The sequence below is a fragment of the Hyla sarda genome, chromosome 9 (assembly GCF_029499605.1).
Source record: "Hyla sarda isolate aHylSar1 chromosome 9, aHylSar1.hap1, whole genome shotgun sequence".
NCBI classification, from domain to species: domain Eukaryota; kingdom Metazoa; phylum Chordata; class Amphibia; order Anura; family Hylidae; genus Hyla; species Hyla sarda.
The window spans coordinates 105,233,605-105,248,958 of NC_079197.1; the positions used below are offsets into that span (position 1 = coordinate 105,233,605).

General features: G+C 41.3%; 1 long non-coding RNA gene across 1 annotated transcript; it reads left to right on the forward strand.

Moving 5' to 3' along the window:
* Nucleotides 1-17: 17 nt before the first annotated feature.
* Nucleotides 18-10,011, forward strand: LOC130291612 (uncharacterized). Its single transcript, XR_008847982.1, has 3 exons — nt 18-75; nt 2,291-2,833; nt 9,943-10,011. It is a non-coding gene; the product is annotated as an uncharacterized LOC130291612 (long non-coding RNA).
* Nucleotides 10,012-15,354: the final 5,343 nt, after the last annotated feature.

The following is a 15,354-nucleotide window of genomic DNA, read 5'->3' on the forward strand; positions in this document are numbered from 1 at the left end:
CTTTGCGTTGCCAAGGTAACCAGCACCTCGGGATGACTGTTGGCCAGATGGCATATTTGGTTTGGATGCCACCAAGTAATTAAGAAGATTCCTTTCTGGGAACTCTTTCTACTTGAATTCAGATTTGATATGTGTTTTTGCTTCTTATTTACCATTATTAACTGACCTCTACTGCTACTTGGTATGCTGCTTATTTATCAAAACCTGTCCAGAGGAAAAGTTGCTGATTCGCTCATAGTAACCAATCAGATCGCTTCTTTCATTTTCCAGAGGCCTTTTCAGAAATGAAAGAAGAGACCTGATTGGCTGCTATGGGCAACTCAGCAACTTTTTCTCTGGACAGGTTTTGATAAATCTTCCCCTATGACCTTAGGATGCACCTGCAGTGAAGTCCACCTCTACTCATGCAGGTTTAACCCCTTCCCTCTTTAGCGAGTTGACATTTTTGCACTTTTTTCCTCCTCACCTTCTAAAAATTATAACACTTTATATTTTCTACCTAAAAATCCATATGAGGGCTGGTTCTTTGTACCAACAATTTTATTTTGTAATACTATTAATCATTTCACCACAAAATCTACAGCGAAACCAGAAAAAAAATATTTGTGAGGCAAAATAAAAAAAAAAGCCATTTTGTAATTTTTAACAGCTTTAGTTTCTATGCAGTGCAGTTTTTGACAATTGCACCTTATTTTTATTCTGTAGGTCTATATGGTCGCAAGGATACCAAATTTATATAGGTTTGATTTTATTTTACTACTAAAAAAATCATAACTACATGCACAAAAATTAATACTTTGAAAAAATGTGCTCTTCTGACCCCTATAATTTTCTTATTTTTCCGTATAAGGGGAGGTATGATGGCTAATTTTTTGCGCCGTGATCTGAAGTTTTTATTGGTACCATTTTTGTTTTGATCAGATTTTTTGATCACTTTTTTTTTTATCACGTCCACTGATATGAGACTGAACCCGGGTTGCCACTAGAAATTACTTAAGATGCTAATGAGTTTGCCAGTATTTCTTAAGCAAGAGGGAATGTTTTTTAAAAGGGGAGAAATTAACCATTCGATATAGCTAGACAGGTATTGCGATAGGTCATCCCGGGGGCTGGCTCACTGACTTAGGTAAGATATACCAGGAGTTTTTTTTTTTTTTTTTTTGTTTTGTTAGGATCGGATGTTAGTTTTTCATGTCATAATATTTCCAAGTTGGTATAGAGCCTCATTATCACAATCTTTTTTTGCCCACAACACTATTGATCCCCACTATTGAATTACTGTAGTCATGAAGTCAGTACTTCTAGGATTTTTCTTAGCTGTATTCTGAGGTTTATATTGTCCCCTTGTCTTTCCATCCTTTTTTTTTTATTATTTCAAGAAAATTTGTTGTTGCTCAAAGTCTTTTTAATCACATATGAACTTGTCTCTTTTTACTCCTTTTATAATTTCTTATACAGTAGATAACTTTCTAAATTTTGAGAGAATTGTGCAAACTGTTCTTCTGATATTCTAGTCTATAATTCATGCTTAGCTTTACACAATTCAGTTGTTACCACTTCTTATTCTTTGGCATTTCTTTTCAAGACTAATTTTTGGATATTATGTGAATACTGAACATGTAGATGGTCCCATGCCTGGACAAAACTCAAATTGTCCGTAAATTGGGACAGTGCCTTACAAATTCTCAGACCTCTCGGCATTCGATTGGTTTCCATATATGCTTTAAGTGAGTTTATTGTCCAAAAGAGATGGGTCTCTTTGCCTATAATGCATCTGCTTGAGAATAACATTTTTATGCTCAAGCAGACGAATCACAGAAGCGGTTGATGCTGCGGGGATGCTGAAGAAAATAATCGATGAGGCAAGAAAAAAAGTTGATAAGATTCAGAGAAAGCAGTTGTTAAACCCCAAACAGAAAAAAACTGATGAGACAAGACTGGTGTTTTCTTTTGCAAATTCTCCATCAAATCATACAATAAAAAGTGCCATTTTCAATAATTGGCATTTATTACAGGGAGATGAGGATCTGAAGACTTTGACAGCATCAAAACCCATCATAACATATATATAAAAAAATATGACAAGTAGAGTATACATAAAAAAATGCAAATAAAAAAAAGAACAAAACAAACAGAGCAAAGACCGGTCGGCAATTTTTGCTGTGGGTCCTGTTCATTTTGCCACTTAAACTCTAAAACAAAAAAAGAGTACTGTGAATGGATATGATGTAAAGATAAATCAATTAATAACATGCTGGTCCACCCATATTATTTATGCCTCAACATGTAGGTGTCATTTGTTCAATGTCGGGAAAACCAAGAGGCCATTATTCCACCTCGTCCGTGAGCATGCACAATCCCTTAAAACCAGAGCAGGAGCAGTGCATTTCATATGAATGAAAAACATAAAAGGAGAAATGAATGCCTTCCAATTCACCGGCATTGAAAGGGTCAAGCGTGCACATGGAGGAATGACAAAGGAAAAAATCCAAGCTAAAAAAGAAGTAAGGTGGATTTTATGGTTAGAGGCTATGGGTAAGACAGGTCTGAATGACATATCAGAGCTAAATGTATTGCTATAATTTTCTCTGTTTTTAGATATGTTTTTATGATCACTTACCTGTCTGATGTTTGTTTACATGTAACCATGGACACTGAGGGCGGGGATTATATAACATGTCTTAGAACGCGATGACGAATTGGCCTGTTAAAGCACAAGAAGTGTGCGAAACGGCGCCGTTGCCCTGCACCCCTGCACCAATCTTTGTCTGCACCGCACTTGATGTAACGAGGATCCGTTAATAAATTCTTCACTGAAGCATTCAATGGTGTGGTGAGTGCCCTGTTTTCATATTTTTTTGGAGTATATTTATGGACTGCCTATACATTAGACAGTGAGCACAACCCGATAGACCAGGAAGGTGAGATCCAAGAGCCGGCACTTAGTGTTCACATACAGGTGCTCCAGTCACAGCAGTGCCGAGTGAATCTTTGATGATGCATGTAGATTTGTAAATTACTTCTCTTTAAAAATCTTAATCTTTCCAGTACTTATCAGTTGCTATATGTTCCACAGGAAGTTCTTTTCTTTTTGAATTTCCTTACTGTCTGACCACAGTGCTCTTTGCTGACACCTATGTCCATTTAAGGAACTGTCCGGAGCAGGATAGGTTTGCTATGGGGATTTGCTCCTACTCTGGACAGTTCCTAAAATAGGAAGAGGCGGCAGCAGAGAGCACTGTGGTCAGACAGAAAGGGCATTCAAAAAGAAAAGAACTTCTTCTGGAACATACAGCAGCTGATAAGTACTGTAAGGATTAAGATTTTTATATAGAAGGGATTTACAAATCTTTTTAACTTTCTGGCACCAGTTGATTAAAAAATTTTTTTCCAGTGGTATCGGGTTGGTCCCGGCGGCTAATGGTAGCCAGGACCGGGGCTCATAGCGTGCGCCACCGATCGCGGTGACGTGCACTATTAACCCTTTAGACGCAGCGATCACCGCATCTAAAATGTAAACAAAAAAGCATTCCTGGCTGCTCAATTGGGCTGATTGGGACCACTGCGGTGAATCCATGATGTCCCGATCAGCTAGGATACAGCAGGAGGGTCCCTTACCTGCCTCCTGTGCGTCCCATTGGCAATTGATTGCTCCAAGCCTGAAATCCAGGCTTGAACAATCGACCGCCTTCGGACCGTGGTTTGGCTATACGGTGCCCTGGCATCACAAAGTATTCGAGGTACGTCCTACTAACACCCAGAGGCCGCCACACCAGAACACTACATAATGAAATTCTTATTGTTATTGCAACAGTTCTCTGACATTACATCCTTTACTTTACCTGATTTCACTGGTGGCATAACTGAGATCCACCTTTAAAAATATGGGTTAGCAAGAAAAGCTTCAGAGCGCATGCGCAGCGAAATGCGTTGCATTGTTGTTAATAAACCAGTCGGTGGATAATTCTATGTCCCGCGGTCTTTTTTGTCATGATCAGCGCCATGAATCCTGAACCAATGAATTCTTGCTCCACTCGCTGAATCCTTAAGTTGCTTTGAAGCGAGTGCATGAGCTGCGCTCGCTTAAGAACGGTGAGTGTCGGCTACTATCAGTAGCCAGACACTCACTGCTAATGACAGGCGACCGCTGGCAGTCACTAACCCTTTAGATGCCGTGATCAATGTCGACCACAGCTTCTAGAGTAAAAGTGAAAGATCTCCGGTAACTCAGGGGGGCTCACCGGACCCCCCCGCGATGTGATCGCGTGGGTTCCGTGAGCTAAGATGAGGGAGGAGAGTCCCCTTACCTGTTGCTGATTGCCGATCTATCTGATGTAGCCTGGCTCAGCCAGACCAGATCAGTGGATAGCTGATCACATTGTATAATGTAGAATGCTATGCCATAGGCATAGACTTATACAGTTAATTCAATCTAATGACTACCATATTTTCCAATTGGACCAAAAAAATTATAAAAAAGAGTAAAATAAATAAATATTTTTTTTACATATTTGGTATTGCAGTGTGCGTAAATGTCCAAACTATTAAAATACAATGTTTATGATCCTGCACAGTAAATCACTTAAACTTAAAAAGATATCAAACACCAAAAATACTGCTTTTTAGTCACATCATATATCAGAATAAAATTATTAAAAGCGATCAAAAAGTCCCATCAAAACAAAAAATGGTTCTGATAAAAACCGATCACGGTGCAAATAATGAGCGGCCGCTGGGTCAGTTTTTGTTCCACTTCCATGAGAGCAATTTTTTATGTGAAGGATTAAAAGCTACATTTTAACAGGGGGAGCGCCCAGATAAATTTTCTAATCTAATATTGGTTTACATATACTGAACCGCACTTAATGAGAGCACCACCATGTAAGCTACGTTTTCCCTCTGGACATGTATCTATACATTTGTTGCAACTCCTTTTGTATCCTTAAGACAGTGGTACCTATTCCTTTGTGCCTTTAGTATTTTTCTTGTGCACTGTGTTTGTCATGAATGACCTCTATGTACTCTCTACACACTATTGCCAGCATTTATTATTGTAGGTGTAAGTGAAGCATTTTTTTTACACCTTTTTTTTTTTGTGTGCTGGTAATGTGTAGGAGCGCCACATTTATTAAATGGTCACAGAACATTTGATACATTTTGTGCAGGTCACATTTTCTGAAATTTCTCTTTTCACATACACCAAAAAGCTAAGCTAAGTCTGGGCTGGTGTAGTTTTAGAGACTTTTCAATGGCTTTGCGCCTTTTTTGCACCTTTTCACAAAAAGGCGCAGTTCATAAAACCCATCCATATCATGTGTATTGCCCTACTTGCTCCTTTTTTGTAGACACAAACAGTCTAAAGACAATGATAAATGTCAGCCTGTATCCTTGTGGAAGATACTGCAGAACTCAAGAGCATCAGGATAAAACATCCATTTATCATTTTCATACTTATGGGCAGCATATTTTTAAATATGAATTCAAGAAAAAAAGACTGCACTCACCAACGGCAACGGAGCTTTATTGCAGCATTGCAGGTAACAAAAGCAGATGGAGGGAGGGAGGCGGGGGACGTACACCAGGACAGGCTGTTTCACGCTGGAAACGGCGCTTCTTCAAGCTGGTATACCTTATACAGTCGTCACAGCAGGCAGGTTCAGAGTAAAGTGTCATAACAAACTGCCCACGTGATCAGAGGAAAACGAAAACAAACACACGTGGTGAAAAGAAACAAATGATCATCATGTGATTATGCATCACTGTTACAATGCGTAAGGCAAGGAAAGCTGTCAAACTAAATAAGTAAGTAAAATAATGATGTTAGATACTCTGAGCAAAAGGAATCATAAAAATGGGGCCAGTTCGGCGCGATCGTTAAGTTCAAGAATACCTGCCACATCGAGTCTCATAATCCAGTACGCCTCTCTGCGTAGTAGGGTGGCGTGTCTATCGCCGCCCCTAGGCAGGGTCTTGACTCTTTCAATGCCGGCAAATTTCAGGACTTTAGGATTGCTGGCGTGAGCTTCTTTTTCGTGCTGTATGAGACGAGGAGCCCCCACTCCAGTCCTAATGGAGCGAATATGCTCACGAAAACGGACATGGAGGGACCGAATAGTCTTACCCACGTAAAAGAAGCCACAGGGACAGACAATAACGTAGACCAGGTATGAAGTCCGGCAGGTAATAAGGCCCCTAACAAGGTGGCAATAGCCCCCTAGTTGCATTCTGTTGGTGGCTAGGTTCTGGGAACAAAAGGAACAGGACCTCATGGAAAGTTACCCATAGGGAGACCTCTTCTAAGCCAGTTTTTACCGTTTTCTTGGAAATCATTGTATATAGTATTCGTTTTTTTTTAAGAATGTCACTTAAGGTATGTTTTTTCCTGTATGTAATCAAGGGAGCATTCTTGGCGACATCTTTTAAATCGGGGTCGGATTCCAAGATGTACCAGTGCTTACGGATGATGCTGGCTACAAGGCTATTCATGTTGGTATTGGTGGTAGAAAAAACAAATCTTCTTGGTTTGGTATTCAATCTAGATTTTGAACGTAACAAATTAGACCTAAGGATGGAGGTAACTTTACTCAAGGCCTCATCAACAATTTTAGTAGGATAGGTGCGGTTGAGTAACCTAGATTTAAGATCAGAAGCCTGTTCCCTAAAGCTGTCGTCCTCTCTATTCACTTTTCTTAGTCTCAAGAACTGTGAATAGTTGATACTTCTCTTAACATGGTGAGGATGTGAACTTTTAAAGTTGAGAAGGGAATTACGTGCAATGGTTTTTCTATAGCCTTGTGTTACTAACTTTTCGTTCTGGACCTTTAATTTAACGTCTAAAAAGGTGAGTTCTTGATCACCGTATACAGAGGTGAATAGCATATTCTCTTTATTGCTAGAATTCAAATAGGTGACAAATGCATTGGAAGTTTCCTCTGACCCCTCTCATATCATTAGAATGTCATCGACATATCTAAAAAATAACTCAATATTAGACACATATGGGTTTCTAGGCTAGAAAACATAGCGGCGTTCGACCGTGGCTAGGAATAAATTGGCGTATGTACAGGAGACCGGGGTGCCCATCGCAGTCCCGGTCTCCTGTCTGTACCAGATGTAACCTTTTTGAAGGTTATGTGACAAAATGAAGAGGAGGGAGTCAGTAACAAAATTGATGAAGTCAGTGGTTTTTTCGGTCTCCGCTACAATCTCACAGATAGCCTGTACACTCGCATCATGAGGGATGTGGGTGTACAGGCTCTCTACGTCAATGGATGCAAGGGGATGTGTATTGTTCCAGTGAAAGCTGTCTAGGTGCATCAATAAATCACCCATATCTTTTAAGTAAGTAGGCATTGATGGTAATAGTGGTTTGAGCAACCACTCTAAATACTGGGAAAGGTATTCAGTCGCAGAGCCGATCCCCGCGACGATAGGGCAAAAAGTACCATCTGGCATGACGTGGGCTACATGGAATAAATTTTTCGGCAGTGGGAAGGCATATTTGACCTATTTCACATTTCTGGCTGAGGAATGTGCGGAGTTGAGCTATGGTTCCATTAGTAGGGTTGGTCTGAAGTCGTCTGTATGTGGTGGAATCACCTAGGAGGCATTCTTTTTCTCTGATGTACATATCATCTGTCATAATGACGGTGCTACCCCCTTTGTCAGCTTTGACAACACGTAAATCAGATCGTGACCTCAACCATTTAAGGGCCCTACGTTCACCGTCAGTGAGGTTATTGTCGGGATGTGGGTATATCAAAGCCTTCATATCACTCTCCACCGTCCGTGCGAATAGGTCAATAGAACTACCCACAGGGACGGGAGGAGAATAGGAAGAAGGATTCCCGAACTGGCCCCATTTTTATGATTCGTTATTTTACTTACTTATTTAGTTTGACAGCTTTCCTTGCCTTACGCATTGTAACAGTGATGCATAATCACGTAATGTTCATTTGTTTCTTTTCACCACATGTGTTTTCGTTTCCCTCTGATCATGTGTGCAGTTAGTTATGTCACTTTACCCTGATCCCGCCTGCTGTGACGACTATATAAGGAGTCGCGGCTGACGTGGCCAGGTATACCAGCTTGAAGAAGCACCGCTTCCGGCATGAAACAGCCTGTCCTGGTGTACGTCCCCCGCCTCCCTCCCTCCATCTGCTTTTGTTACCTGCAATGCTGCAATAAAGCTCCGTTGCCGTTGGTGAGTGCAGTCTTTTTTTCTTGAATTCATATTTACTGCTCTACATATGGACTTTGCGCCTCCTGCACCGGCACCCACACGGGGTTACACACGTACTCCACCATAGCTCCTGATTACTGAATCCTCAGCCTTAGTCCTTCTATTGCCAAGTCATTCCATCCTCTTGCTACATATATTTTTAAATATAGTTGTTAAAAGTTTTGCTGGTTGCTGTTTTTTGTAAATCTTTTTTTTTACGGAAGGAACAAACATATTCCCAGTCTTGCTCACATTTTTCATAAGACGTCATTAGACAAAATTAATTCAATGATGTTCAGTTGCAGATGTAAAAATAGAAGCTGGTAGCAAAATTTAGAGTAATCAAAGTAATTTGTGCCTAGTAGTTATGGAGAGAACTGATAGAAGATTCCACAGGAGCTATTTAGGTCTTCTCTCCAGATCCTGCTGCAATTTCTCTATAATGTTTATAAGGAAATGGTCTCAGTATGTCAGTTATGCTTTTGTCTATAGACAGTGTTAGAACCAAGTCTAGGGGGCTTTTCAGAAAAGGCATGTGGTCCTCCAGGTTTTTTTTTAATAGTTTGTACAGTTTGTAGTAATCTTGATTTAATACTTACATACATACAATATAATGTAGCTCTATGCTGTAAACATTGATAAATACGTTGTCATGTACTGCCTGTCATGACCGAGTGGGGGACAGGGAGAGTGAACCCTAATTGACCCTAAAAAGACACTACCTGCCTACTTGCTCATCCATCCTAAACGATGGATCGACAACTGGGCGCCGGTCCCTTCCTGCACTAAAGTGCGGTGGCGTAAAAACACATAATATACATAGTCAGTCACAGGCCACAAACGGAAAACAACTAGAAAACCAGATATACCAAACAGGATACAAATACTAACAGGGCAGAATACAAACAGGCAAACTGATAAGGAAACATAAGACACTGTTCACACTGGGACACAGAACAAACAAACTGGACACCCCACTCCACAAAAGGAGTAGCCATTAATAATAAAGCCAAATAGGCTACTGGCCAGCGGACACACTCTAACATGTGGACAAAATGCTGACCCAGTAGGAAACAGAAATATAAAACATGAAACACTAGACTACAACCGGATGAGTCTGAATAGACTCCAGAATACTGAACAAGAATATAACATACAGAGCACAGGCTCCAACACAATGTGAACATGGACAAAGCAGAACGAACAAACATAATCCTAAAACCGACTAATGTAACACAGAATAAAATACAAGGAGCATGCTATATAACCATGGCTTAAAACAGAAAAATACAAAAACAAATGAACGGACATTACACTGCCATGCAAGTATGGAATTGGAATGGTGTAAGGGCAGTCATAGAAATTCACTTCAAGTTAAAGGGGTGCTCCACTGTCCCCGCTGCAGTCTCCAGGATGGGACCCCGCTGCACTCCATTCATTTCTATGGGAGTGCCTGTGATGCCCAAGAGCTGTACTCTGGTCTTTTCGGGGCTCCCATACAAATGAATAGAGCACGTTCTGGCTGCAGCACGTGCTCCTCACTGAGCATCGGGTCCCGTCCCAGTGATCGCGGGGGCCCCAGGGGTCGGGATCGATGACCGTTCCTAGCAATGAAATTTGCCTAATATTCAGCCCCTGTAAAAGGGACTAAAGCGATGTCTGCTTTTTTTGTATGTACAATAATACTAGCAACAACTATTTATTATCATTATTTATTACAGCGGCATTGGGCAGATTTATCAACTTTGGTTAGCAATGTGGGGGTAAGCTGGAGACAAAAGAACTTCAGGTATGTATTAACTGTTCTCTCTTTCTTTCTTTTTCTTTTCTTTTTCCTTTCTTTTTCCTTTCTTTCTTTCCTTCACCACATGGAGAGTTTTTCACTCAACTTTCCCACATTGCTAACTGAATTACAGATTTGCCTAGTTATGTAGTTGTAAATCTTTCCACATAGCAAGACTGATCATAGACTCAATAATGACTGACCACAGACCATGTTGCCTTTATACTATATGATAGATTGCAGCATTGTATGTACTTTATATTAATGATATATTATGTATCACAGCTCTGCAGAGGTTAATACCAAGCTTTCCCAGACTGCAGAATGCAAGATATGCCTTGTTATGCACTAGTATTTCCCCAACCTTATATTGTAGAATTAATAGTAAGATTTGTTATACTGGAGCCTTGAAGAATTCAGCACACACAAGATAAGTCAGCTGGTCCTCCCAAAACTAGTTTGTTTGCAAGACTTTGCTCTTAAATGGGCACTGTCAGATACAAACACTTTTTATGTTATACATCTTGGCAAATTATTAACCTTTCTAATATATTTCATAAGAAAATGTTACTTCCTTTTCATAGAAATCAGGGCTTATAAAATCATGGCTTTGTCCAAGCTGAAGCACAGGCATGGACAAAGTCCAGTTAGTTAGGGTGGGCTGTCTGATAGGACAGGAGAGAGCACAGAGGAGTCCTGTCAGACAGAAGAGAGCACAGAGGAGTACTATCAGACAGGAGAGAGCACAGAGGAGTACTATCAGACAGGAGAGAAGCACAGATGAGTGCTATCAGACAGGAGAGGGCACAGAGGAGTCCTATCAGACAGGAGAGAAACACAGAGGAGTGCTATCAGACAGGAGAGAAGCACAGATGAGTGCTATCAGACAGGAGAGAGCACAGAGGAGTACTATCAGACAGGAGAGAAGCACAGAGGAGTGCTATCAGACAGGAGAGAGCACAGAGGAGTACTATCAGACAGGAGAGAAGCACAAAGGAGTGCTATCAGACAGGAGAGGGCACAGAGGAGTCCTATCAGACAGGAGAGAAACACAGAGGAGTGCTAGCCCACCCTCATTTACTGGACTTTGTCCATGCCTGTGCTTTAGCTTCGACAAAGCCATGATTTTATAAGCCATTTGTGGTGTCCTGGTACTGGACATGGTCCTGTACCTTGTGTCGTAAGTCCCCATAGTCAGAGTCCTTCGTCCTGATAAGAGTCTCTTAATGGGATAACCCCTAGTCACCTCTTCCTTCTTTAATTTAATGAGTATATTGTATATATTTTATTTTCTAAAGGTTACTTCCAGCACCTTAGGTCATGTGATCTACAGTAAATGTGTTCTGCTAAGGTTAAGGACCTTCCAGGTCACGTGATTGTGCCACCTGATGTACCTTTGTAATCCTTTGTAATAGGACTGACAGGTTTGGGGAGCCTGCCCCCTTGCCATATAAGGGTGCTGTTTCCAATCATCTCTCTTGGGTTCTGGACTAACAGAGAGAACACAGCTCCGTGCATACCTACAAGACAAATCTAGGCCTGAAGCCTATTTCTTCAGCATCTTGCTAACCGTGAGTTTATCCAGCTCTCTCCTAAAATCCTACGTGACTACTGAACCTAAATCAAACCCCTAAATTCAGTGGAAAAGCGTAAAACAAGCCTCAAAGCTTATTCCCTTCAAGGTCCCAACCAACCTGTTAGGAGCCTAACTACCGATCCTCTGTATAGACTGTTTGCTGATTTCATCCTGCATAAAATTAGCAGTAAAGTTATTTCCAGTTTACTATAATTCTGGCTGTGGTCAATCCTTTATTCCTCCCTATCGTTCCTGGGACGGGTGGCGGTAGGATATATATATGAGGAGGAACCCACACCCTGGCGTCACGACATTAATGCAACACCCTTTCATCACTGCACAGCTACACTCTATTCACCCTACACCCCCCAAGCTACCACACATGATTTCTATAAAAAGGAAATAACATTTTCTTATGAAGTATATTAGAAAAGTTTATGTTTTGCCAAGATGTACAACATATAAAAAGTTTTTGATTCTGACAGTGCCTATTTAAGCATTAAAGGGTTTATCCAAAAATGAAAAATTATCCCCTTTCCACAGGGGATTCAACTGCTCGGTACCTCACTGGTCATGAGAACGGAGACTTCTTACCCCATGAGTAAATAGAGCAGCAGAGCACATGCTCGGCCACGGCTCCGTTCACTCACTTTGGGATTTCTAAATATATAGTGCACAACAATGTTCGGAAATTTCATCATGAATGGATGGTTTGGAGGTCAAACATGCTCACTACCTTATCATTCCGAAATCAAAACGGGTTGGCCAACTTTTCACTTGTGTCGGGGGTCTTAAGATAAATAGACAGACCTTGGGACAGTTTCTGGGACCATCCTAGGCAAGATTTGCCCATCACAGTCCTAGTCTTCCATGAGTTTAATGGTTGGAGCTGACCTTAACCTCCGTAATAACTATATTTATGGATTTTGTTTGGAATTCCACTTTAAACATAGATTTCACAGGTTTTAAAAACCATTAAGGGAGTGTGTAATGTACTCTAAAGAACCTATATTAACCTAAAATGTCACATAAGGTTTTGCTATGTTTTCACGGATCCTTCTTCCTATGCATAGAAATAGCAATTTGCTGGGTTTACCCTTTTTAATCTTTTTATCTGACACAGTTTTCTCCTTTCAGATTTGCTTTGGTCCCGTGGGAATGTGGTTGAGAAAAAAAGTATTTGCTTTCAAATAACCTTTGTCTAATGAGTTTTAATTCTGCTAGCCACTGAAATGTCTGTACAGAGTCAGCACAAAACCAATTGGAATTCCACCTTGTAACGTCATGAAATTTTCCAGAAATGTAATTTCTGTGCAAACCGGGATTCTATGCGTATGTATTCTTTGAGTATGTACTAGTGTAATGCAGCTTTATTCATTCCCTTAAAGATTATAAAAACCAAATTACGTACATATCACTCAACAGGGGCAGGACAGGCATATGAGGCAGTTGGCATTCGCCAACCAAAATAATAGAGAAGGGAGGGGGTACAGTTTCTCATTGAAGAGTCTGTGGATGGGGACTTATTTTCAGGGAATGCTGCATAGGAAAACAGTATGTGAGTTAGCTCTACCCCAAGAAGAAGAAAACTCTCATTCTACTCAGAGTCTTAAATGGATAAACTCCTCTTCACCACAACTTCCCTTCAAAGAAAGCATTTATATACTGGAAGGCATCACCAGATGCAGTCATCGCATATCCACACTACCCGCATGATGTCTGTCTCCCCACTAGAGATGTCGCGAATTATTCGCCGGCGAACAATTCCCGGCGAATTTCGCGTGTTCGTGTTTGCATCGCCTGGCGAACATATGTGAAGTTCGATCCGCCCCCTATACTTTAACATTGCAGTAAACTTTGACCCTGTGAGTCAGAGTCAGCAGACACATTACAGCCAATCAGCAGCAGTCCCTCCCTTCCAGACCCTCCTACCTCTTGCACGGATGCCATTTTACCCTCATTCGGCATGCTGCAGGCTTAGGAAGTGGAGGGTTAGAGAAGATGCTCCTGCTGTATAGGGAAAGCGATAGCTAGGTTGCTGCTGGGTGGTGTATTCAAGGTCCAGTTTACTTCTAAAGCACTAGTGTAACATCTGCTTTAAGGACAGCACCCAAAAAAGCCCTTTTACGGCTGAAAGATATCAGTCCTGGTTGGGAGGAAACCGCTGGTTAAAAGGGGTACTCCAGAGTCAAACTTAAGTTCCTTCAAGCAACTAACTACTACAGTATTCAAAGGGCTGAAAGATATCAGTCCGTGTGTTTTGCAACAGCTGTAGGCACCCTGGTTTGGGACCACTGCTTAAAAGGGGAACTCCACTGGCAAGCTTTTTTTCTTTAAAGCAACTAGCTACTACAGTATTCAAAGGGCTGAAATATATCAGTCCGTGTGTTTTGCAACAGCTGGAGGCACCCTGGTTGGGGACCACTGCATAAAAGGGGAACTCCGCTGGCAAGCTTTTTTTCTTTAAAGCAACTAACTACTGCAATATTCAAAGGGCTGAAATATATCAGTCCGTGTGTTTTGCAACAGCTGGAGGCACCCTGGTTGGGGACCACTGCATAAAAGGGGAACTCCGCTGGCAAGCTTTTTTTCTTTAAAGCAACTAACTACTACAGTTTTCAAAGGGCTGAAATATATCAGTCCGTGTGTTTTGCAACAGCTGGAGGCACCCTGGTTGGGGACCACTGCATAAAAGGGGAACTCCGCTGGCAAGCTTTTTTTCTTTAAAGCAACTAACTACTACAGTTTTCAAAGGGCTGAAATATATCAGTCCGTGTGTTTTGCAACAGCTGGAGGCACCCTGGTTGGGTACCACTGCATAAAAGGGGAACTCCGCTGGCAAGCTTTTTTTCCTTTAACCCCTTAAGGACCAAGGACGTACCAGTAACCCCGCGTCATATCATGGCGAGCCCGGCGTCATAGTGCAGCTGGGACCCGCCTCTAATAGCGTGCAGCGCCGATCGTGCTATTAACCCTTTAGCCGCGCGCTCAGAGCTGAGCCGCGCGGCTAAAAGCGAAACGGAAAGTGGCCGGCTAGCTCAGTCGGGCTGTTCAGGATAGCCGCGGCTAATCGCGGCATCCCGAACAGCTGACAGGACAGCGGGAGGGCCCCTACCTGCCTCCTCGCTGTCTGATCGCCGAATGACTGCTCAGTGCCTGAGATCCAGGCATGAGCAGTCATGCGGCAGAATCGTTGATCACTGGTTTCTTATGAGAAACCAGTGATCAATGATGAAGATCAGTGTGTGCAGTGTTATAGGTCCCTATGGGACCTATAACACTGCAAAAAAAAAAAGTGGAAAAAAAAGTGAATAAAGATCATTTAACTCCTCCCCTATTAAAAGTTTGAATCACCCCCCTTTTCCAATAAAAAAAAAACACCGTGTAAATAAAAATAAACATATATGGTATCACCGCGTGCGGAAATGTCCGAATTATAAAAATATATCATTATTGGTCAATGGCGTGCACGCAAAAAAATTCCAAAGTCCAAAATAGTGCATTTTTGGTCACTTTTTATATCATTTAAAAATGAATAAAAAGCGATCAATAAGTCCTATCAAGTCCTAAAAAATGAGCCCTCATACCGCCTCATACACGGAAAAATAAAAAAGTTATAGGGGTCAGAAGATGACAATTTTAAACGTATTAATTTTCCTGCATGTAGTTATGATTTTTTCCAGAAGTCCGACAAAATCAAACCTATATAAGTAGGGTATGATTTTAATCGTATGGACCTACAGAATAAAGATAAGGTGTAATTTTTACTGAAAA